The sequence below is a fragment of the Pinus tabuliformis genome, chromosome 9 (genome assembly GCF_031772625.1).
Source record: "Pinus tabuliformis cultivar Carrire ecotype Pingquan chromosome 9, CPIR1, whole genome shotgun sequence".
Taxonomy (NCBI): Eukaryota; Viridiplantae; Streptophyta; class Pinopsida; order Pinales; family Pinaceae; genus Pinus; species Pinus tabuliformis.
In genome coordinates this window covers 305,935,508-305,961,469 of record NC_142307.1, presented here as the reverse complement: position 1 = coordinate 305,961,469, position 25,962 = coordinate 305,935,508, and positions in this window count along the sequence as shown.

Genomic DNA, 25,962 nt, shown 5'->3' with positions numbered 1-25,962 from the left:
CGACTCTTAAAAATTGAAAAAGCAAGTTGCGTCAAAGTGTCTTAAAATTCATTTGAATCAGAATAACATTTTTCCCCTTTATTTTTTGAGTTGATCAAGTAATCCGCAATCGTGGAAGAAAGTCAATCAAAACCCTGTCGTTTGCAGAGACTAGCGAGTTAATTGTCTTTGACCCCAGAAGCAAAACCATCTAGGGAAAAACAGTCTCATTTAACTGAGTCCAATTAACCTGATTTATTTGAAACTTGTGTTTCAACATCGTTAGAGACTACAATTACTCTAATTATCTCTGGTACATCTGCCTTTACAGAAGAAGTTCCGCAGTTACAAGAGGACATTAGAACTGATCCTAGTGTAACGGTAGACACCTCTATTCCTGAAACAACTCCACCTAGGACTGATCCGAAAACTGAAGTTCACTTACCTGAACATTTGGAAGTTGAGTTCCAGAATTCAGAAAGTGTCACCCCTCCAGTATATGTTACTGAAGAAGCTACACTTTCTTCGGCTCCATAAATATTTTACGGACCTGAAAGTCTACCTCTTCCACCTAGATTGATTGCCATAGAAGAGATAGTAGAGGATCTTCCACCCAATACTCCAATGCATTTTGGAATTGGGATCCACCTACATCCTTCTATTACAGAAGTCAATCCTTTTAATCATCCTTCATCGAAAGTTCTTGTCAAATCACTAGGAAATATTTTGGATAGACTAAATATGTCTAAACAGCCATCAACATCTAGGACTTTGTCAACTGACACAACTACGGCGGAGCTTCCTGCTTCCGTTCCTACAATGTTTGCTAGTATACCATCTATCCCGACTAGTTATCAACAACAAGCCAGAGTCCACTCAGGGACTATTTCAATGACATGGTCTGTTCCTATTTCTTCATCCGGAATCTCATCTGGTATTTCTTATGTTGAAACTCAACAAGTTGATCCAATGTGTCTTCAAAGGCCAATCTACCCTTTAAGTACTGGATTGCCACCGTATGGGAGGTAGTATGCCTTTTCATTGTTTCGTCCTAGAGAACAACCATATGAGAGTTTAGAACAAAATTAAGGTCAAACTAGAATTACATCCAGCGGTTGGGTACTAATACTGCCTCAACAACCAAGGGTTGTATATTCAATGCAACCAGTCCATCATGTGTCCAATATTCCCACTACCCCTGCTATATCACAAGTACAAGTGCTACCTATTGTATGTCAACCTCAAGTCTCTCAGGTTGCAATACAACATCCTCTCGTGTCAACGATTCAATCACAACCTCAGGTTAGTGCCTCCTTATCTAGAGCAACTCAGGCTCAAAAAGGTACTATCACTCTGCATCTTGTTCAATCATCCAATATTAGACAATAGAAAATGGTCCAACAACCATGGCTAGTGCAATATCAACAACCACAATTCTAGCAATCATACCAAGGACCTGAGCAACAGGGCTTTGTAAGTAATGAGCAACCGCATTTCCAAAGTGGTTATCAACAACCATACTATAGTGGTTATGCCCATCAACCTTATCAAAGTTACCAGCATCAAATACATTATGCTAGTATGCAAAGACCTACTGCTCAGACGATTCCATATTATTATGGGTATGCTTCACCTAACCTAAATCAACAATTGCCTTTTGTAGCAACTCTAGAATTACCATATCTAAATCGGCTGATGAATGATCCAATTGCTTATGCCCCTTGGTGGCCTACGATTCCTAATAAACTTCCCTCTGATATTTCTAAATTCAATGGAAATCCAGGTGAAGATCCATCGAATCATGTGATGACATTCCATTTGTGGTGTTCATCCAACACCCTGAATGATGATTCAATTAGGCTTCACCTTTTTCAGAGAAAATTAACTGGTCCGGTAGCTAAATGGTATATAGAATTTCCTAGAGCTTCGTTTGATAACTTTAGCACCCTTGCCACTACCTTTTTAACCCATTTTCAGCTACCCATAAGGTACGAAACAAGGACAGAACTCCTTACCAACATTAAACAAATGACAGCCACTCACATATCTGATCATATTCATGAGTGGCGGCGTCGTCGAAGAATGGTAAAGACGTACATTCCTGATCAGCTTTTAGCTGAATGGTTTATAAATTCATTGTTGCCCTCTATTATAGAGGATGTGGCTAAGGGAGGAGTTGTCACTATAGAGCAAGTCATTTCTCGTGCGCAATGTTTAGACTTGATCTATACTCAGTCTGGCACGCTCTATGACAAAATTCTTGACACTCCTAAACTGGAATTTTCCGTTCCTCCCCCTCCTAAATCGAATAAAGACTCTCATGCTAGTGATGGCATGACAGGTACGACAAGCACAAAAACTGCAAAGGCTACATCTAGAAAATCCCGTACAATTTCTAGTCAAAAAGTAAATGAAGAACCTCTTGCCTCGGAGGTCAATGTCGTGTCAACTGAAAAAGGAAAAAATCCTAAGAAACTAGGGGGCAAGAAGAAAAGGACAAATAAAAAGAAGAAACAGGAGGATTCGACTCCTGAGAAACCTTCTAGAAACCCTACTGGAAATAAGAAACCTAATCAGCCATGTTTCATATGTGATGAGGACCATTACACAAAAGATTGTCCACATCAAGCTAAAGTCAAGAGTTTTTTCAAAAATAATTCAAATACCTCAGTGGTATTGACTGATCCGTTTCCATCCAGAAACTAACCTGGTTGCTAGTGATCGTGCTTCCCCATCCCAAGTGCTTATGTTATCCATCTCAAAACAGCAAAATGATGCTTTGATATCTACAAGGAATAAAGATTATGGAAATCCTTAGTCGTCAAACGACAAGGCTACAGATCAACCCAGCAGTTCAAAAGCAACTTCATCAGAAGTTGTTCCACCAATCATTCTTGAATTAACAATAAAACTACCTAAGGGAGTAGTACATAAATCGACAAGTAATCCTCGTGCTCGAGTAGCAAAAAATTATAATATAGTGGAAGATCTGGCCCAATCGCCATCCACTATGTCGACACTTGAAGTACTGCAAAATTGTTGATCCCCAAAACAGGCTTTATTATCAGCAATAGGTGGGATTAATCCAGTGGATTCCAATCTAGTGGCCTTTAATCATAAAGGATATGAACCTCAATTACCAGCACAACTCTCTTTCCTCATACAAGTAAAAGTACTCAACAAAACTGTTCATCGAATAATCATTGATGAGGGAGCATCGACCTGTATTATGTCAATGAGTTGCTAGAAAACTTTAGGCTCTCCACCCTTGTCACGATCATCAACGACATTACAAGCGTTCGATGGAAGAACATACATGCCATATGGGATATTAAGTAACTTGCAAATCGAATTGGGGGGAAAGACAATAGAAATTGAAGTCGAAGTCATTGATGCAAAACCTTGACTACAACATCCTACTAGGCAAGCCCTATATTTATGCTATGGCTGTTGTTGTGTCAACATATTTTAGAAATATTGCATTCCCCTTTCAAGGTGGAACCACAATCATTGACCAACTAACCTTCCTTCCTAATAGTTCTCAAGTTACCAGAAGCATTCCAATGATCCATGGAAGCTCTCAATCACTTCAAAATATCAGAGTAGGTCTCCTAAAATACCCTTATTTAATGGGTACTTTTGACCTTCTGCCTCGGAGAAATATGGCAGAAGTGGCCACAGTGGAAACCTATCACATGATATCTTCTACATTGTCAAAGATTAAGAAGAATTCTGAACATTTTGTTAGCATGGATCATTGCCAGGTGTTGCCACCAAGCCCCATAGACTTGTTGTAGCAATCAATATTCTGGGCATGGGTGGAAAACCCAAATCAATGCTCGAAAAGCATTTGGGTAGATAGGTCTCTAGAGTATGGTACCTCTTTTGATCCTTGGTCGCATGTACATTCTACATATGAAGGAATCATTCAGTCAATGATGATAGGAGAGACACCATGGGAAGATCACCACCATTGTTCCCGACCTCAACATAAAAATGAGGATTACTCTAATGACCTTAATCATCCATCAATTTTTTATTTTTTTTATCAAATACATAAATATGATGGATTCAAAGTGAAATCTATCCAATATTGAAGAAACTATTTCCATTAATATCTTGACCAAACTAGATGTTGTAGAGAATATACATGTTGGCAAATCTTGTTCTCCTTCAGAACTAGAAATATATTGTGCTCTCTTTCGTGAATTCAGATATGTCTTTGGTTGGTCATACGAAGAAATGTCAGGCATTGACTCAAGCATCGTTGAACATGAAATCAAGATGTATCCAGATGTCAAACCAGTACGACAACGGCTTCGACCAGTTCACCCGAAGAAAGCCGCTGCCATTAAGGTAGAAGTTGAAAAACTTTTACATGCTGGTTTCATTTACCCCATTCCTCTCACTGATTGGGTACCGAATATTGTTCTAGTGATGAAAAGGAAAGGAACAATTAGAGTGTGCATCAATTACATGGATGTAAATCAAGCTTGTCCAAAGGACAACTACTCTACACCCTTAATCGACCAGATAATTGATGAATGTGCCAGATGCGAAGTCTTTTCATTTATGGATGGATTTTTCGGATACAATCAAATCAATATCCACCCACAGGACCAGTCGAAGATTGCATTTATATGTCCATGGGGCACATTCACATACCACAAACTACCTTTCGGTTTGAAGAATGCAGGGGCAACATTTCAGAGGGAAATGAACTATGCCTTCCACGACATCAAACACATCGTTCAACTGTATCTCAACAATTTACTGGCTCATTCGCGAAAGTGGACTGATCATCCGCAGCATTTGAGAGCTATATTTCTACGTTGCCGACACTACAAGATATGACTCAATCCACACAAGTGTGTGTTTTGTGTTGGTTCTAGTCAGTTACTTGGTTTCGTAGTTTCTAAGGACGGAATTCAACTCGACCCATGTAAGGTTCAAGCAATCATCGACATGCCTCCACCTTCAAATTTGCTTCAGATTCAGAAACTCCAAGGGAAAGAAAACTTTCTAAGGAGGTTCATTCCAAATTACGCCGAACTTGCTAAAGGTTATACATGTCTTTTGAAAAAAGAAGTACCCTTCAATTGGGATCAGGTTGTGCAAGCTTCCTTTGATGCTTTGAAAAGTTCCCTAGTAAAATCATCATTAATGTATGCTCCTGACTATCAAAAAGACTTTAACCTATATCTCGCTACCACAGATACAACCATCACAATGGTTTTAGTACAAGAAGACAATGGAATAGAACATCTTGTGTATTATTTAAGCTGCAAATTAAATGATACGGAAAGCAAGTACTCCTATGTTGAAAAGCTGGCTTTGGCAGCTGTTCAAGCAGTACAGAGATTTTTACACTATATACTCTTTCGCAAAACTACCATCTTGTCAAATTGCAACCTAATGACATACATCCTATCGCATCAATTGCTAGGGGGCAAGTATTCAAAATGGATAGCCATTTTGCAAGAGTTTGATCTGGAATTCACCAAATCCAAATCAAAGAAATCTCTAGTCTTCGCGGAGTTACTTTGCGACCTCCCATCATCGTCCAACGATTTAACATCTAAAGCATCAATTGTGGATGAAACATTGTTTCTGATATCATCAAGTGACCCGTGGTACGGAGATATACTAATCTATCTCCAAACCCAAACCTTTAGGCCTAACACCTCTCACTCAAAACAGCGACGTACTCGATACCAAGCAAAAGACTACATGATCATCGGTGATACACTTTACCATTGTGGTGTCGATACAGTTCTAAGAAGGTGCCTCATGGATGAGGAGGCTGAAAAAGTCTTGAATGACTGTCATTCAGGCGCATGTGGGGGACATCTATCTATTTACGCTATCGCATAGAAAATCTTACGAGCTGGCTACTTTTGGCTTACTATCTTCAAAGGTTGCATAATAGTAGTAAGAAGTTGCCATGCTTGTCAAATTTTTTATCACAAAACCAGATTACCACCTACACCACTGCATCCAGTAGTTGTTGTTGGGCCAGTTGCCAAATGGGGCAGATATTTCATGACATGTAACCCCACCTCGGCCAAGGGGCATGGGTATATCATAGTTGCTGTCGACTATTTTACAAAACGGGCTGAGGCGATGCCTACATTAAACAACATCGCCGAAAATCATGTATTCTCTAGCTTCAGTGTTCCACAGGGTATAGTCACAGATCATGGATCGCATTTTCGCAATCACATGATGGTTGAATTGACTGCCAAATTAGGATTGTCCCACGATAGTTCTAATCCATATTATCCGCAGGCTAATGGACATATTGAAGTGATCAACAAAGTCCTCAAGCGAATGTTGTAGAGAATGAGTCCACAAACAGGATTGGCATTTAATGTTGTACTTAGCTCTGTGGGCATATAGGATCTTAGTGAGAAATGTGACTGGATTTATGCCTTTTTAGTTGGTGTATGGCCTGGAAGCTGTCTTACCAATTCATTGTGAGATTTCATCTCTAAAGCTTGCAATCAATCTACTTCCCAAAACTTCAGAGGAAGAGGCTCGTTTCTTAGAACTAATCCACTTGGATGAAGCCCTTCATGACGCCGCGCTGGATAACGAAGCACATAAGGAACGTTTCAAAGTGCAATTTGACAAAAATGTCAAGCCTCGTGTCTTCTCAGAAGGTGACCTGGTCTTACTCTATGATCAGGACTCTAATAAATTGGGAGCAGGTAAGTTCCAATCATTGTGTATGGGCCCCTACATTGTTAAACAGGTATTAGTAAAAGGAGCCTACGAGCTGGTAGATTACGATGGAACTCCATTGTCACAACCCTGAAATGGGTTGTATCTTAAGTGATACTATGCTTGATCAAGTGTAGTAATCTCTTTATAGATATGATTCTGTTTCATTTTTGTTTTCGTAAAGAGTTTTCATTTTGGTTAAGTAATTCACTTTACATTTGTTGCAGATGTTGGAGTTTTTTGAAACATTCATTGGGTACACCTATGGAGCTAGTTGTAGAACACAGAACCTATCTTCTATAGCCTGGGCCATCTTTGATCCAAGCGCCGAGTTAGTGTGTTTCAAAGGGATATGTATTGGTCAATCAATGAACAACATCACTGAGTACAACCTGTTGATAGAGCTTCTCTCTGATGCCATTTCACATGGCATACGCCGAATTGTTGTCAGGCTAGATTCACAACTCGTCATTCTATAGCTTACCGGCATCTATTCAGTTCGAAACCCAGCAATCTATTGTATGTTCCTAAGGGTCAAGATTTTGGAAAGGCAGTTTGATTCATTCAATATCAACAAATTTCCATAAACTTAAACACTTTAACTGATTCATTAGCAAATTATGTGTTAGACAGGAATTTGCAACATTTGTAAAGAAAATCATTTCATATCAACATTTGCAACTGGATCACATAACTTAACCGAAATAAACTCCGAAAATAAAAAATATATAATATTTATCGTTTCACATAATGTTTTGTGTACAAGGAAAAATCGGTCACGCGACCAAGAAACGCAAAAGTAAATGCATAAAAGCATCATATACTAATGATGTTGGTGATAACATGTCATTGCCTGTGCGATCACACACAAGAGCCTAGTCCATCGACTTGGAATGCGGTATTATGGTGTTGTAGCCTCAGAGGTAACTCGTCAGTCCTCACATCCTGAATACCAAGGGTAAGACCCTCAATTTGATCCTTCAATACTACCAGGGTCTCTGCTATGTCCAGATCACGAAGGACAGCCCTCCCTACAGCGTCTCCTGCTGGAATGCCAGCTGCCACCCTTGGGCGTGCTGCTGGTCGCACTGGCCCAACATCTCCACAAGTACATGAGTTCAATTATTCTTGGTAAATCACAAAAACATTATAAAACCGATAAACAAAGATATGGTAAAATCATCTTTACCTATCACAGCCCACTGCTCACCAGCCGGCAACGCCAAATCCGCATCACCTCGAAAGTCCATCCCGGCATATGGATACTCTGAGAAGACCATCTCCTGACGATCGAACCACTCAAAGAAGGCATCAGAGAAAGTAATATGTGGCTGACCAGCATGTCTAGCCATAAGATCAACTCATCTTTGCATCCTGGGTTCCCTCAGTGCTGGCATTCCTAGTGAAATATGTGGTGGCTGCATCAGTGGGATCCTCTCTAAGGAAAAAGCAGTCAAATGGAACTGTAGCCAAAGTTCTTGGATCTTCCATTCTTCACCTTAGTTCTTTTATCAATAGAAGTACTACCTCACACCAGTTGAATACCTTTGGTTCCATGAATTCTAAATCATACTGCACATCAGATCTATTCACCAAATGAAGAGTCGCGCTACCAGCCAATCTAGAAAAGGTGAATAAAATGGTTCTCAGAGACTGATTAATGACATCCTGGATATTGATCTTGCCATCTCCACTAGGCTGAGATACATCTATAAAAAGCTGATGGATATAATCTCTCACCGATTCACCCTCACGGGCGGATCCTGACAGTGAAAGAGGGGCACCACGCATCGATAACCCTGTCAAAAAGTAAATGTCCTCAACTGTCACTGGAATGGATTTGCCTCTAATCTGGAATACCTGGTTGATCAGATCCCATGCATCGATAAAATACTACAACAAACTGATTTCTTGCCTCATGCTAGATATACGAAAGAATTTGAGCAAACCACAGTTTCGAAATGTAGTAACGGTACCCTGATCATGTAAGGCAATCATGTCTTCTTCTTCATTCTCGCGTTCACGCCACGTAATGACCATCTTGATCCAAAAATATCTGAATCATAGACAAAAGATGAATTAGGATCCAAATTTGAGCAAAAACAGGCAAACAATTTCATGAGAAATTGTTGTGCAAAGTTTCCCTTCTGCGCCTATCGCACCCTTCCTTTGGACAAGGTGAGATGCATACTAACTAGCCAATGAATGGCTCAGTATGAATCGCACCTTTCAATATAGGGAAGGTGTAATGATGGGAAAACGATTTCTTCAAACCCCAGGGGCTCAGAAGGAATGGAAAACTTGCTCAAAATCAGAAAAAGATGGAATAAAAATGAAGAGCTCAGGGTTAGCTCCTACCTGGTCTTGACGGTGCGGAGAATAGTCCACTGAATCTCCCCAAATCAGCTGATGAAGTTCAAGGGGGAAACAACTCCAAAGCTCCAAAATCCCAAATTTGAAATTAAATGGTAAAAATGAGAGGTAAAACTACTTTTATGTTACTATTCACGTAGTTCAAGTAAAATGTTAGTTTTTAATTCATTTTTCAAGCATATATATGTGTATTTCTAATCAATTTGATGGAGCAATTGAGCAGGTTGAACAATCGAAGAAAGAATCAAACGTGTTAAACAGTAAACTGAATATCATTGACCAATTTCAAGAGCAATGTTACCGCAAGGTTCAAGCTTGTTAAAAAATAAACCTGCACTGAGCACATGTTGGCACAAGGTTCAAACCCGCCTTTGGTAAATAACCTTTGTGATCGCTTTACTATTAGCCCTTTTTGAACTTTGGTTGTTTTCCTTCCGTCACCACCATTTATTCGGCCGATCATATGCTTCCACTTGATTGTTTACCCTTTTGCGGAACATCTACTACAAGTGATTCTAATTGCCACCCTCTTCACACTGCCATGTTTTAAGAAGTTCCAAACTTACCTGGATCCAGTTGCTACCCAAAAATACCACTCATTCCTAAAAAAACAAGTCCCTTTTAAACTCTTTTTAGACTCGTTAAATATAAAAAGATTGTCGAGCTATTGGCCTTTCTAGCTCGTTAAGGTAAAGGTTATGCCATCCCTCTCATATATTTTAATCTTTTTGGACCTGAGGGATTATTAAACAAAAATATTAAGCGCCTGTCTTTGTTGGCTCGTTAAAACTATCGAAAAGTCATCCCTTTCGTATTATTTTACACTTTTTCGGACTTAAGGGATTATGCCACGAAAAAGGACTATTGGAGTCTCCTTTTCATCCCTTTTCAAACTCTCTAAACATGAAAAGGACCGAGTTATCTTTATTGTTAAACTCATTAAAACAATAGTGACAAACTTGTCCTCCCAGACAAGAACGAGTCCCACTAACACTAGGCTCACTAAACACAAAGCGACAGGTTTGCCCAAAGGGAAAATTATAGACCAAGCATATGTTATCCTCCTCAAGCTTGTCAAAAATAAAGAGGTACTGGTCAGCAATGACTGGGGAAAAATGGGAAGAAAACTTGAAGAACTTTATTGGTAGCAGGTCGCTCTTGAACATGACACTTTCACTCCATCACTGTGATTGAGTTAGGTTGGGTTTTTCCATTCGCTGTCACCATTGGTCCTCCATACCCTCCATGGGGTTAACAATACCAGTCCATATCAGTGTCGCCAATATGTTCAAGAGAAGTCATTCAGAGAATTCACCATCCAGCAAACGCCTCATCCACTGCATTACATCCACCCTTCATTTTTCATGGCCGCCATTCCTGAACCTTATATCATCAGATCGTTTTCACCTCCACAAAGATCATTTTCTCTGTTTCACGTCATAGATGTGGGATACATCAAGGCCCTCCTACAACAGGTCATTTCTTGTCGACATTAGCTCATTATCCAAGATGTTGACTTAGAAACAACCCTTTCATTACTTTGAAGCTTGCATGCCTCACTGGCAAGTTTCTCACTTCTGGCGATAGGTTTACATCAATGACCTTCGACCGAAAGACTTTGCATGGTGTTCGACATCGGCTCGTATATTCACAGCACGTGAATTGTACTGTAGTACCTTCAGGGTCATCATCATTATCAGTGACTCCTTTCACGTCTGTTAACAACTTCATCATTGGCTGGTAATCAGGCGATGTCTTTCCATGTTTGACTTCAAAACATCTTTTCACATGGATTAACTTGTACATTGGGTGAAGATTGGACGAGTTTTGAAGACCCCGGATCTAGTTTCATCCATCCAAGCTGTTATATATTCAGGAAAATAAAGACATCAATTATGCACAGAAGTTGCACAGATATTCATCTAAGCCAGGGAAGATGATTGTTCATGTGAAGAATCACCATGTCTGCAACAGCAGACGATTGTCTATCCTATGTACATGAAAATGAATTTATAAAGCTAAGCATGGGAATGCCCGCCTCAGCTGGATCATGAAAATAATATGATGATGATGTGTTGTATTATATCTTATATAGGTCACCTTCCAGTACGAATACCTCGGATCCTCATGATAAAGCATTTCACCCGACATCAAAAGATTTACAACCTCATGCTTTAGGGGGCAGCTGTTATAGACATATTTGGTCACTGCAACCCCAAACTCATATGTCCATAGACTAAGGGCTCCTTAAGTCCCTAAAAGTGTTGTTTCATACCCTAAAGGATCATGGTCAACTGATTACATCATTTCCCAGAAGTTCCACCTAAAAAACTACTCAGAACTGGCCAAAATTGGACCATACAGACTGCTCCATGGGAAAGGTGTGATGCATACTAATTGCCAAACTAGCCAGGTGCGATGCATACTCAAATGGCCTTCTATGGGGTACGATAAGCGAGAATAGACAAATGGCAGAGATAGTTTGGAAGGTGGATGATCATGGAATCTTCTAGAAACTTCTCCTGTGACACTTGCCTCTCTGAATTCGCCCAGGGATGAGTAAGAGATCAATGAAATCGCCAAGTGGAACCAAGAACTATTAGTGGAATGACACTAATCAAAAATCCAGAGCTGACTCACACCCTTGCAAGACATCTATAAATGGATCCCTCATCTAAGAGATCTGAAGGCTAGAATTTTGTAATTTGTAAGGAAGTGTTGTTAGTTTTTTGGTGAGAAGAGACAATGCATTGTTGGGTGATTTTCTTGTTCATGAGGAGAAGAGGGCTTCTACAACTATGATGATGATGTTGGATCAGACAAATGGGTTGTAATCCTCTCTTACATTACTATTAATAAAGTTCTTTGAGTTTTCCTCCATATAATTTTGTATTTGTGAATCTTATTATTTATGAATGCAATTGTATGGTCAATGTGTTTCTGATTCCGCATTGTTTATGATGTTTTAGATAGAGATGCTTTGATAGTTTGTTGTTACTTTGACTCTACAGGTACTCTTTGAAGCAAGACAAGTAGGAGAGGAGTGGCAAATTCTATCAAGGAAAGCAGAAATCAAGTTAGGATCAAAGCGGAAGATTCAGGTTGGTCCTCTTTTCTCCTCTTCCATCTATCACACTTAAAGGAACTCTTGAAAAGATTTCATTGTTTGTTTCTAAGATAGCTACCCATCTTAGTGGGACTAGCAGTTTGAATCGACACTAGTTTTCCCTAAAAAAGATGTTATGGCATCATGGATCTTGTTGTTTCCATAAACATCTTGTTTAATAATGAAACAGAAATCAACTCCAGCAATAATTAAGACATTCATTACAAAGAAGGAGATCACTGAGAAAGAAACTTTAACATAGACCAGAAATCACTAGGCTAAAGTAGAAGAATTCGTTGAGGAAAAGAAATTAAGAGAAGCAACAGACTCTCTCAAGAATAAGGAAATGACTTTCAAAAATGCAATTGAGCACAATAATTTGGAAAGAAGATCCTTGGAGCAGTTGAGGCATATCACTAGGCAATTGAGGAAGATCACTCCACTAAAAATGAAGGAGATTGTCAAGGAATAATCACTGAGTAGCAAGAAGGGTAAATTCCTGGAAAGAGAACTAGCATGGAATCTGTACCTAAATAAGTAACTGTGCAACCCATTGTTGTGTGAGAAATAGATTATTTAGTTTTATTCATCCTTTCTTAATCTCGTGCATGAGGATCAATTACTAATGCAAAGTGAATGTAATTGAGTAGCATCATTGTTATTTCACCGATATACTTGAATGTCATAATACATGTTCAATGATAAAATCCTCATGTGGAATTGTTTGGATTATGTTTATCTATGTACATTGATTTTGATTGACACCATCCACTGAGATGGGTAGTAAATTTTATTTCTTATCTACCTACAACAGATTAGTATGCATTTGTGCAGGTTTTTCATTTTCCAGCACCCATTGATTAGTATTAAAGTAGGAATAACCTATAGTGAGGAAAATCCAACAAAGGAGGGAGAAAAAATTTAGGCATTTCTTGTCTGTCAGGAAAAACCCAACAGCACTAGGGTTTGTAGGGTTTCTCTGATTTTGGGAATGGGAGGGTTTAAGTTTATTGTATGTCTTCTTCTTCTGATTGATCTGTGTTCCTCCATATTGGTTGAATAGCAGCCCCTTGTTTTAACTTATCACAATGGTCCCCTACTCACCAGTAGTCCTATTGTGGATGTTCATCTGATTTGGTATGGAAGATTCAACCCTGCTTAGCATTCCATTGGGGGCAGATTTGTTTAGTCCTTGGAAGCTAGGAAGACCCTAGAGCCCTCTTTGTACAGCTCGTGTAAAAACACTCAGAGATATCATGGTCAATCCAACAAGGCCATCGCCATGGAAAATACAAGGCTAGGAAAGAAGAAGTTGGATGCTGGTTATTCCCTTAGCATATCTCTGAAGCGGAGCCAAATTATAGCTCTGGTGGAAGGGGAAATTGCTTCCAAAGCTCTGCTAGAGAATGTTGTGTATTTGGTACTCATGTCTGATGATGTTACTATAGAGGGCTTTTGTATTCTCCACAACTACAATTGAGCACAATCATTGGGCAAGAAGATCCTTGGATCAGTTGAGGCATATCACTGGGCAATTGAGGAAGATCACTCCACTGATAATGAAGGAGATTGTTAAGGAATAATCACCGAGCAGCAAGAAGGGTAAACTCCTGGAAAGAGAACTAGCATGGAATCTCTACCTAAACAAGAAATTGTGCAACCCATTGTTCTATGAGAAACAGAGTATTTCTTTTTATTTATCATTTCTTAATCTCGTGCATGAGGATCAATTTCTACTGCAAAGTGAATGTAATTTAGTAGCATCACTATTATTTCACTAATTTACTTGAATGTTATAATACAAGTTTAATGATAAAATCATCATGTGGAATTGTTTGGCCTCTATTTAGAGAAATACATTGATTGTGATTAACACCATCCACTGATATGGGTAGTAAATTTTATTTCTTATCTACAAGTTTTTCATTTTCCAGCACCCATCAATTGGTATTAAAGCAAGAAGAACCTGCAATGAGGTAAATCCAACAAAGCAGATTTTTTTCTACCTCCTTTGTTGCAAATCCAACAAAGGAGATTCAGGGGAGAGAAGCAACTCCAGGATGAGAACTGGTAATATGATGTCTAGAAGCTAATTGAGAAAAGAGAAAAAACATGGTATGTGGAGGAGTGGATGTGAATTAGAGAAGCATATATAGAAGAAATGCAAACATTACGGAGATGTTGAGAATAATTACTACAACGCTGAAACCATAGAAACAGCCCGGCTAAGAAAAATTATAGCCAAAGTAAATGATGGAAGTGAACATGAAGGGAAACAAGGAACCCTGAGAGAATAACTAGAGGACTCTCTTTCAAAATAAAAAAGTGATAGAAACTTGAGGCTGCTAACTTCATTGTCTATCTAGTGAAAGATCAACTATTTATATAGATAGTCCAGAAAGACCCATCAATATATACATATATATATATATACATATATATATATATATATATATATATATATACATATATACATATATATATATATATATATATATATATATACATATATATACATATATATACATATATATATATATATATATATATATATATATATATATATACATATATATATATATATATATATATACATATATATATATACATATATATATATACATATATATATATATATATATATATATATACATATATACATATATATATATATATATATATATATATATATATATATACATATATATATATATATATATATATATATATATATACATATATATATATATATATATATATATATATATATACATATATATATATATATATATATATATATATATATATATATATATATATATATATATATATATATATATATATATACATACCATTGCGAGAGAGCTTAAAGACTAGAAATTACAAGTTGGACATAAGAATGTCAATTGGAGCCCTATGAAGTTGGTGGGTTGATTTAGCAGCCTTCATCAGAAAATTTCTTCCGCATTATAGATCAGCACCATGGAAGGTGGAATAAAACAAAAATAACCCGAGACATATGAGGATCATTATTTGAAGGAATAATTATCTACTAACATTGTAGGATCATTAGTTATGGATCTAGTGATCAGTAGCAAATCTATGTTCTAACCAATTTTACTACTCTTTTTCAATTTCTTGTTCTTGTCCATAAGTTTGTGCACAACAACTCCAAGGCACTTCTTCATATTATTCACCAAGTATTAAGTGTTTTTTTGTATTTTCAAAATAGATATTATGTCTTATTCGAAGCATAGACTTGACAAACAATAATGTGAAGTCAAGAAGTGCATCATGTTGTTTTGTTTGTACCTATCATCCAAGAATGACTACAAGTCCGGGAGGAATATTTATAATAAAAAGGGAGCGAAATTACTCACTGTCCTTTGCAAAAATTAATCTTCAATTTAGAAACTACTTAGCTCCAATATAGTAAAGGGCATCAATTATACTTATGAAGAGATTATATTTTAAGGATTCTTATGGATAGTAAGACAATACGCCTATATACACTTATATGTGGTCTATTGTCAAACAAAGATCTTACTAACAATGGATCATGTGACCAAGTGAAATAGTGTTAATCTCAATGATGAAGCGAGTGATCCAGTAAAATATGAACTATGATTGATCTTCGGTTATATGGTTGTGATCTTACTTCCCTCTTCTGCAACTAATTGTTGAAAAATTCTAGACAGATAAGTATTCCTAAATGTATATATGAATTGTATTGAATTATTACTAATTTCTTATGATTTATTTCATTGCTAAATTAATTTTTAGGTTGCCTCTCTAACTGCTTGAGTTAGCGGTATTTGTGATTTATGGATTCATGAATAATGGAATGGTTGTGTGCATTTAGGTTGCATAAATCTATAGTTTTATGCCTGACAATAGTAATAGTTAATAACAGAAACAATTCGATTCAGTTACTTCGTAAATTTGTGTGAATTTGGGTTTAGTTTTGGTGTGAATTATTCAATTCAGTTACTTCGTAAATTTGTGTGAATTTGGGTGGTAAACTGAAGTACCACATCCTCAAAGTGCACAAAAGTTACATGCATGGACCAATACCATGTAGCTATGTTTGACATGCAGGCCCTGAAAATTTATCTCCTATAAAATAGGAGAACTACTTTAAATAGCAAGTTCTCGAAATTTATCTCCTATAAAATAAACTAACTACTTTAAATAGCAATTTCTCGAAATATAACCAAAATAATTGTGTCAAACTCTAAAACCGACATGCACCTATAAATGGAACCAACATGATGTAATATGGCACATACAAATCTAGGGTTGAAATGCCCTTAATGCACATTAGACTCCCAATGATCCAAACGACATCTGAACGCATTCACTAATTTTAAGAGCTTTAGTAGGCAGGCATGACATATGTAGAGAATCTAGCTCGATGGGTGTCAAGGTTTTTGAGAAAGAGTGAGTAGATCGCAGAGTATTGGCTTATTTCATTCTTTACAGAAAAATTAAGTAATTTTTAGTTATGAATCATACAAGTTTTAAAGTAAATTCTACTAATTTTCACAATTTAAGGGCAGTTTCACTAATCCAGAAATAGAGAATGAATAAAAGAAATAGGAGCTTACTGATGATGATATCACTAGAGGGATTCTAGAGTGACATTTTTATTCCATTAGAGTCCAGTGAGGTGTGCAGTATTCTCATAACAACCATGGTGACGATAATGTTGGACATTTTGAACATCTAAGCCTCTCATTTGGGTCTTCTGACCTTACTTCTTTAGTATGATAAATGGCCTCCCAAAGTCATCAAATTCTAATTCCATCCCTACAAACAGTAACAAAGTGCGGCACAGAGATTAAAGCATAAACTTAAAAGAAAGGGTGAAAAAAATAGTGAATTTTGAACCAACGATCTGAGGTGTGTGTACTCCTCCTTGTGTGGAAGAAGACTAAAAGTGGGGTGGAAATGCAACGAGGTTAGAAATGAAACATACTTGGGTGCCATTAATGGAATGAATATCCAATGGTGGGGTTTGATATCAGTCTACTACTGGTAAAAACTTAATTCATAACTCTCTTCAATCTTGTTTTCCCTCCCGCCCTATGAAAAGTGAAAATGTGCTACTTGTTTCCCCTCCACCCAATGAAAAGTGAAAATATACTACTTGTTTTAATCTTGTTTTTCCCCTGTGAAAAGTGAAAATGTGCTACTCATTTTCCCTCTACCATATGAAAAGTGAAAATATACTACTTGTTTTAGAATATAAATGAATATTGGATTTGGGAGGGCCTTGTCACATCAAAATTAAGGCTCAAAAATGTTAAAATTTTCCTCCCTAGAAAACAATAAATACAATATTTATAGAGTATAGAGTAGATGTGTAGGTTTAATGTAAGTATGTAAACAATTTGAAATATGGACTTAGTTAAATAATAATAGTAATAATAAGCCAATACCATGCCTTCTCAATACCTCAAGCCCAAAAACCATAACTTATTTTACGACCAAAATATTTTATAACAATATGACAAGATTCTTAGCCATGGATATTCACCCCCTACTTTACAGTGGATATTATTAACTTTTGGCTTTTTTATAATACCATGGGCCAATACTATGGCTTATCAATACCACATGCTCTAAGAACATATCTTATTTCACAATCAAAATATTTTATAACAATATGAAAATATTCTTAACCATGGATATTCATTCTCACTTTACCATGGATATTATTAACTTGTAAATAGACTTTGTTACAATACCATGGGCCAATACCATGGATTATCAATACCACATGCCCAAAAAACATAACTTATTTCAAAATCAAAATATTTTATAAGAATATGACAACATTATTAATCATGGATATTCACCCCCACTTTGTCATTGACATTATGAACTTGTGAATAGGCTTTGTTACAATAGCATGGGCTAATACCATGGCTTATCAATACCACATGCCAAAAAAATCATATCTTATTTCACAATCTAAATATTTTATAACAATATGAAAAGATTATTAACCATCCATATTCACCCCCACTTTACCATGGATATTATTAACTTGTGAATAGGATTTGTTACAATACCATGGGCCAATACCATGGCTTATCAATACCACATGCCCAAAAACCATAACTTATTTCACAATAAAAATATTTTAATTTAATTTAATTTTATAACATTTTTTATTTGAAGCTAATAGGAAAAGGGTTGTAATTAGTTTTGAGATATATATAAACCCTCTATCCTCACGACTATTAAATTTATTCCCATATAAATTAAATTAAGGTTTTAATAAATTAAAAATGAGAATGATTTTATATTTAAAGATGTGAAATTTATCTAATACAAATATTAGTATGAACCAAAATAGATCTATCTTAACTAAGGATCCAAGTGATGATAGAAAGCAAAGTGAAGGGAAGAGAACAAGAGGGAGATAGTGACAAAGATGGAGGGTGGAGCGAGAGGTAGAGAGAAAAAGAGAGAGTGAGAGAGTGATGGGGGGAGATGGAGAGAAGTAGGTAGGAAGAGAGAAAGGGGAGAGAGAGAGAAGAAGAGAGGGGGGAGAGATATGGAGTTGGAGGGGGAGAGAGAGAAGAAGAGAGTGGGGGAGAGAGAGATATGGAGGTGGAGGGGGAGAGAGAGGGAGGAAAGAACTAAGGCATAGGGAGATAGAGGTGGAGAGAGAGAGTGGGAGTGACAAGGGATAGCTAGATAGAGAGAGGGAGAGAAGAGAGGAGGGAAGAGAGAGAATAGGTGGGGATAAAGATAGGGAGAGAAGGGAAAGAGAGAGAGAGGGAGGCACAGAGATGGAGGGGGGAGAGAGAGAGAGAGTGATGGGGGGGACAGAGGGAGGTGAGAGAGAAAGGGGGAGAGAGGACTAAGAGAGAGGAGAGAGAGATGAAGTTGGAGGGGGAGAGAGAGGGAAGGAAGAAGAAAGACATAGAGGGAGAAAGGTAGAGAGAGAGAGGGAGTGACAAGGGAGAGATGGAGAGAGGAGAGATAGAGGGAAGAAAGAGAGGTAGAGTGGAACAGGGAGGGAGAGAGAGTGTGTATGTTTGAGGGGTGAGATAGAGAGAGGGAATAAGAAAGAGACACATAGATACAAATATAGGTATGATATAGTATTATATAACCATCCTAGATCCATCTTAACTTGAATCTATCAAACACGAAAAAATAGGTTTGAACATCGAGATATTGGATCCCTCTCGGCGCTTGATAGATTCGGGTTAAGATGGATCTAGGATGGTTTAATAAGTTTGTAGTTGTATTAGACAAACTAACACTTTTTTCTATGGTTGTGTTTGAAAACATTTTTTCCATATTTGGTGTATTTATCATAATAATAATAATCTAATTTTAATTTAATTTTAATCTTACTTATTTTATGCAATGATTTTGTTGTTAGTTTATAGAGATAGACATGTTATACTTTTGGAATTTGAGAATGAACACGTGCTCTTAACTTGGTTGTATTGAAAACATTTAAGTGTAAGAAAGAAACATACCCTCTTAACTTGGTTGTATTAAAAACATAAGTGTTCTTGTATACTAGGTGGGTGCAAACAAGAGAGAGTATATGGTAAGTGGATTAAATAGTTAAAAACAAGTGTTAGTTAAGGATAAAGTTACAAAAATCTAACATATAGGCTATATTGGGTTAGGATATTACTATTTTGGGACATCTAAAGTTGAAGGTACATTTTATGGAGGTGTAGTCTAAGCCCTTGGGTGTAGGGAATGTTAGTTTCAGTCTTTCCAGCCTTCCTCCAGTGATCAAATATGCTCTTACAAAGTGGTCTCAGAGTGTCAAGGTCAAATTTTGTCATTTCAGTGAGTCTTCAAGCAAAATTTGGTCACTAGGCATTAGGTCTAGGGTTTGCTTTCACTCCTTTCAAAATTGCCCAAATTTTAGTCTATTTCACTATTCAGCTGAGTCTATCATCATTCATAGGGTTTTCATCATCATGTCAAGTTCCATTGGGTCATTTTACACCTTGTTCATGCTTTAGTTGCGCCTAGGCAAGGTTCATTTCCCTCCCTTAGGGTTTTGGAGGTAAATTCTCTTGGAGGGTCAAATCATCGGAAAAATTTGTATCCTGATGTTCATACACCGTCCCATATCATTAATGTAACTTATTAAACACTTCCCATCTCTGAGATCCCCCAAATTCCTCATTTTCGCACAAACCCTAGTTTCTTGCTACAACTTGGCAATTTTCTAGGTTGGGCCTGTGTGTTCCCCGTTTGGACCCCTTCCCCTCACTCAATCTTTGAGATTCCACTTTTCCTTTCTTCCTAACATCCCTCCCTACTTCCTAAAATTTCCCCAAGAATTTACAAGCCCCTCATCCCCTTCATTTCGCTTCATTTCCACAAAATTCCTTGTTTCACAGATCGGGATAAGTTTCACTCAAAAGATGTTTCAGAGAAATAAAAGATGAATTTTGGAAACCTGAGAGAGGTTTTTGTCCAAAACATGCCAAAGAAGAAAAAAATCCCTCATTTTTTACACAGGTGTCATTTTTTTAGAGAAACGTCAAAAATACAATCGCCTCGGGAGAATTGATGCACTTCTGAAGTGACCTTGGGAAAATCTGGTTTTCGCCTAGCTTGGTTGGCCAAATAACTTTTTTGGTGAGTCAAAGGATAACTAGACAAAAATATATTTCCAATGAGCTATCATGAGCTCAATTTGGAGTTGAGGAAGGCATCCAAAAGTTGACTGCAACAGCACTCTGCCTTGAGGCAGCCTCATTTGGCACATTTTGACCAGTCTTGGGAGATTTGATTTTTGACAAAGCAAATTAACTCCAAATTAAAACATTCTAATTGGGTTGGAAAGTAGACTCGAAGACCCTTCCAACGAGCTATCCTACACCTAATTTGGACATCTGGAAGGCCTCCAAAAGCCTCTTGAAAAAGGCGCTACGCACTGAGGTGGGCGCTACGCATTGGGCCTCACTGGCCAGTGTAAAAATACATAGGCGCTACGCATTCAGGTGTGCGCTACGCATTGGGTAAAATTTTTTGCTCCTTCATCCAGATTCATGCCAAATTGCCTCCAACTACTTGCAAGTAGGTTCTTTATGTTTTCTCAGTGAATTTTAGACATGATTATGGTGTTTTGAAGTGGAGAAACAAGTGTGAAATGTAAAACCCTATGTTTATTTCCAAATTCACTTCTTAGGGTTTGAAACAAATATTAGGGACTGTGTGGGTTAATATATGCCTATGTCATCTATTTTCAGTGGTGTCCATGCTCATTTTTAACCTTAGCCTCACACTCTGTTTTTCCCATTACATCCCTGCTGTCAGTGTTATGGCCATTGTCATTTCCACCTCTTTTCTACACACTTGTCAAATTCCTTCATAATCAAAGCAATGACTGTTTTTCATGCAAACTCATTTGAAAAAACTCTTCTCATTGTGGCTTTCCTATGATACTTGGATACACATGTGACATATTTGGAAATCATGCCAAACTCTCATTATTCATCTCATTGAAAGTCAAACAGACTTTGAAACACCATGAAGGCGGATAGACAGTGACTTTACAACTGAAACTGCATGCACCAAAAGGACACTAAAACGTCGAAAAAGGGAGGATAGACTCCAAATTTTGGCTGAGGCTTCATTGGCTGAGCATGACACATGATGGAGGGTCTTCACTCCAAATTTGAGCAATTTGGAGAAAATTTTGTCAATTTTGAAATTTTTGTGTAAAAAACAGGTTTTTTGGCTCACGCGTAGCGCGCCGTGCGCTACCCATAAGATTGGGAGGTCAAGATCACAAATGATTTGCATTTTTGGATTTTTCATGATGAAATACACCTGCTCAACTACTTCCAAGGCATTTCATCAAGGTTTGGGTCCCCAAAAGGTCAAAAAACATGCAAAAAATGACCTCACTGCCCCTTTTTGGACACACAGGAAGCAGTCTTGGGAGAATGAACCTTTGGAGGGTCAAATAGATACCAAATTGGAAAATTCCAAATGGGTTAGAAGGTAGACATCCAGACCTTTCTAACGAGCTATTGTGAGCTCAATTTGGATGTCGGGACGTGCCCCAAAATTAGGTGGAAAGGCGTGCGGCGCATAGGGCTCAGGCGCGCTACGCATCAGGATTTTTTGCAAAGTTTTCATCTTCAGCTCAGGAAACGTAGCCAGTTTGACCAGTTTTGACTTGTGATGGGATTTTTCACCCTTCTTGATGTAATTAATGGAACTTTATGTTGACTTGACACTTATTTACCTATTCTAGATGATTCATTCATAAAATAGCAAAAATTTAATGAATGAATTGGTTTCCTAGCTTATAGAGGCAAGTTGTTTTGACTGCCTAGATTGTAGTGCTTTGTTTAGAATTGGTTGAAACAGCTCCTAGGATGATGAGCTCGACCCCTAGAGGCAAGGGAATGAGTTAGCTTGCCTATATTATGTATTTTCTTAGTTATTTTCATGGTTGGACTTTTGGAAATAACTGGATACACTATTGTACATATTTTATCTGCAATTTTGGCAAAGGATAGACCAGGGTTTTGCAACACTATTTGGGATTCATGTGGCCTTATGTGTTGATGGTGTGTTTCTCTCAGTACTTGTAAGTTGTGTATGTGTACCACTTTCCTTATTTAATCTTCTGCAATTAAACAAATGAAGTGTTAAGGTAGAATCCATAAATTTTCTATGTTCTGCCTTTAAGTTTATTTAATTTTCCATGTTTTCTTCAGTTTAAGGAGAATCCTTAAGACTTCCTTGCTCTCCTTAGCTCCTCACCTGTCAGATCTATTCATTCAATCACTTTAAAGGCAAAAAAACAATCTCCTATCTTGCCCCAAGTAGACCTCTGCAAAAGCTGTGCCTCATCCCCGCACCCAAAATTGCCTTTCCCTTGAATTCAACAAAACTTCAAAAAATAAATTCCATAGTCCTTGTACTTCATACCTAGCCTAAAATTAGTCATGAATTCAGTCATCTCTAACCTCTTTGATTACCTTTTGCTGAGATTGACCGGAGAGAGCCCTCTCCTGTCCTCGTAGGGCTAGCTACGAGGCTGAGATTGGTTTGATGTTGCCTCGAGCTTTGCCTTCCTCAGCCTGAGGAAAATTCGAACGCTAACATAGTGGCGACCATACTGGGGAAGAACAAATGGTTTGCTTGTTGATGTCATTTGTTTTATAGCTACAGACGGAGCCTGAAGTTATGCCAGGTAGCCTTCGAAACGCTTTTGCTTTGCATTAGCGGAAGTAGATAAACGCTGCTTCAGTCATTCTCCGGTCTAGCTTGTAAACGTGACATCTAACTTGTTAATTACCCCAGTACATGTATCAAGTGTAGATCTGATTGTTGATGGTGGACAACGATCAAACAATGGCAAGGCTGAAATCCTTCACCTGGCGACTCTAAATTAATTTTGAGATCAGATCTAAAGACTCCACTGGAGGATGCTCCCGACCAGCAGAAACATGAAAGGACAACATGGACAGATTAGGTATTCAAGTTGGAATTTCATCCAAAACATTTTGTTCTTTGTCATAAATTATTTCTTCTCTTTTCCCAAGAATGTCAAGAAGGATTTGTAATGTATATTGTATTTGAGAAGAGATCCTCGGCCTGCAGTTGATTCTTTCCCTTTGAAGATTGTGAATACCAAAGATTTGCATGCCTTTGAGCTTGATCAGGATCCTTTTTCCGAATTTTGTGATGACCATCTTCCAATTTTATGAGTCTCAAGAGACCAAGACTAATTCTATACCTGTTGTACATACCCCTACACCTTGTAAAATTCCAGATCGGTATAAACCTCTTGTTTTACCTTCTATCCTCCATGCTTTCCCCAAAAACTATGATCTATACTTGCCGAGGTTTGCTAGCGAAAGTAAGAATGTCAACGCTGAGCAACATGTGTAGAATTTTGAGTCCTTTCTTGATCTTTTTGAAGTTGATGAAGAAGATGTTAGTATTAGGCTTTTTGCTCTTTCTTTGCAAGCTGAAGTTAAGAGTTGGTTCAAAACCTTGCCTGATGCAAGCATCTCAGATTTTCGGCAGTTCGTCAATGTTTTTCTTGACAGGTGGATGATCAGACAAAACCTTCTCTTGATTGTAGAAGAGTATAACCAGCTGAAAAGATTGCCAGGGGAGACAGTACAACAGTTTTCAGCCAGATTTAACCAAGTTTATTATTCAATGCCAGTTGATATAAGGCCTCCTCCTAGATCTTCTCTCTTGCACTATCCGGGTGCCTTTGATCCAGAAATGGAGTTTCAGCTGAGAGAAAGGAATATTGCAACACTTCACGAGATGCAAAACAGTGCAGTAAATGTAGAGGCACATCTGCTGATCCGAAGGGCAAGAATGAAGGAAGAAGAGATGAAAAACATAGATCCGGAAAAATCAACATCTCTAGAGGTGAAGCTTGACATTTTGGTAAGTGTAGTAGAAGAGATGATGGACAAGATCAACGCAAGAAATGATTATGATGTTCAAGCTCATGGCGCGCTGATTGAAGAAGAACAAGTTGTTGATCCAAAACATTTTGTTTCTTATCCTAGTTGTCATAGATCTGATAATGATTGTTTTGTAGATCACCTTGGCGAAGAAAGCACTGTTGATATGACCTGCATGCTTGATGATATGTTTTATACCGATGATTTGCCTCAGTTTGATCAGTATGATGATGATTATGTTCTCCAAACAGAAGCTAATCTTACAGACAAATCAGCAGCTAGTTTGTGGGCGGAGGAAGTTCACTTACAGCAGCTCAAATACAGTGATCAACCGATGCATATCAGCTATGACAATGACGAGGAAAGTGCAGCAAATTTTGAAGTAAGTGAAGGATCTTTTCCTTTTTGTTTTGATTCATGTCAGTTCATCAAAGACAACTTCCATGAAATCAGAAATCAGCTATCGACTAGTCATGATTTGGATCCTCTTGAGCGTGATGAAAACTTTGTTCTAGACTTTTCATATTCAGATTTCCAGCCCCCAAATGCCATTGATTGTCAAGTTGCACATGAAGATATGGAAGCTAACACATATGATCAAATGATACAAGAAGATTCCCTACCTTTCTGTTTTGAATCATGTCAGTTTTTGAAGGGCAAATTGTATAGTAAATCTTCAAATGAGCAACCTATAGGAAATCAACAATCACTCAGTTTTAATGTTGAGGATGAAGGTTAGATTACAGATGAAGGTGTGGCAGCCGAAATACATGATTTAATGATGCAAGAGGATTCTGTACCCTTTTGTTTCGAAGCATTTCAGTTTATAAGGCAGAATTTTCGTACTATCTCTAAAGAAAAAGATGAGCAGCCAGTAGGATGTCATACAGTTTCAATGGACACAATGCAGCAGTCTTTTCAGGTTTTTCATGATCCAATAGCTGATGTTTTGGATGAGGTTTGTAGTCAAAGTCTTTCTCCATTAACTACATGTGAGCTTGAAACATGTGCTGACATGAACTTGATCCGGCAGCCGGTTTCTTTGTCATTTTTAGCAGAGGTCTCATCACAAGGCTCAGATCAAAGTTTGCATTCATGGTATGAGGAGAAGAGAAGTAATCCATTGGATGAGCTAAGTCCCAGTGTGCATGAACTTCAAGATCCTTATGCAGTGTTTTTGGAGGCGGATAGAGAATTCATATCATTCAACGGATCTGTTTCTAAGTTATCATGGGAGTTGCCGTTCATTAGTTCTCTCTTGTTGTTCATAAGTGAGCACTTGCAGAAAATTCGAACAGTAGATGGAATACTTACTTGGTTGCATTAGTTGTTTCA